This window comes from Lactuca saligna, chromosome 2, assembly GCF_052625555.1.
Source record: "Lactuca saligna cultivar CGN05327 chromosome 2, ASM5262555v1, whole genome shotgun sequence".
NCBI classification, from domain to species: domain Eukaryota; kingdom Viridiplantae; phylum Streptophyta; class Magnoliopsida; order Asterales; family Asteraceae; genus Lactuca; species Lactuca saligna.
Window position 1 is genome coordinate 164196796 of NC_136418.1, and position 1343 is coordinate 164198138.

General features: G+C 34.9%; 1 pseudogene; it reads right to left on the bottom strand.

The window, feature by feature from the left end:
- Positions 1-463: 463 nt before the first annotated feature.
- LOC145030328 (agamous-like MADS-box protein AGL62 pseudogene) lies at positions 464-1048 on the bottom strand (annotated as a pseudogene).
- Between the last annotated feature and the right edge of the window lie 295 nt (positions 1049-1343).

Genomic DNA, 1343 nt, shown 5'->3' on the forward strand with positions numbered 1-1343 from the left:
CAAGTTGAAAGGTTTAGAAAGTTTGTTAAATCAAATGACTTTTAGTATAATATATAGATATAGATATCTTTCCAAAGTGTGTTTTATGTGTTTTACTTCCCAAATAATCTTCACTTAAGACTTCGAAGTATAAGCATGTCTAACAAACTTGTTGTCAGTTAACTACTAAACATTTCTTATATTAAATCCAGGAAGAACAAGAACGTTTAGTTAACGTCATTGAAGTTATTACACTGCGCTACTCATTTAAATTAATCAAATGTAACTGAAAGATAGTTATAATCATTCATGTATAGTTGCTACAGAAAGGGTTGGATGGCGTAAGCGGTCCAACTCTATAATTAATTGACCTTGATTTAAATAGTAAATAACTAAAAGACAAAAACAGCCTCGCTCTAAAAAGATCTATAACCTAAGACCATATGAGGATTCTTGAAAAATCTATGCCAGTGCCCTTCAAAGTTCATACCGAAGGACCAATACCACCTAACCAAGTAGAGCCACACATGGGCAATACCTCTGTAAGGTTAGCAACCTCAGCCATAACGATCTTCTCTGCTTGATTTATAGAGTTATTCTTCAAGTCCAACATCATCACCTTCAATTTCTCTAGTTGTTCTACTCCTAGATTCTTTATTGGAGAATCCCACCAAAAACTTTCCTGCCTAGCTTTCCTTATCGTATTAAGTTCTTCACTGGTCTTTTTTTCATCTTCCAATTGAGCAAGCAAGTTGGTTAGCTGCGCGTTGAGTTCTTGGGTCTTGGTATTGCGGTAATGCTGCACAAGCTGAGATGTCCTTGCGCTTGGAGGAAGATTTTGTTTCAGGAAGCGATCTATGATCATTTGAACAGATGGATGGCCAAACGAGAACACCTTTTTAGTTGGAGAAAACACAATAATTGCCATCTCCACCCCACAAAGCGTGCACATCTCACTAGCCTTTTTAAAGACACCTGAATGCCTCTTGGAGAAAGCAACCAACAAGCTGGTGATATTATTTATTCTTTTCATCTCGATCTTCTTTCGTCCTTTACTTGGTTGACGCATTGTTAAGGATTAGATGAAGTTTTTTCAAGAGGCTAACGATTGTTAGCTTAATGGATATATGTTTTCAAGTTTAATATTGAAAACCTAGTGGACATTTAAAGGACTCGTCCATTGGGTGCATTAATGGACTTTAATCTTTAAATCCAGAAAAAATATATTGTCTCAGAAAATGTTGGGAAGTAATATTTTTCAAATGTAACGGAAGTACTAAATATTATTAGTATTAACAATATATAGATATAGATCCCTAAATAATTGGCTGGAAAAATCTATTAGAGTGCATTAGATGGAAACA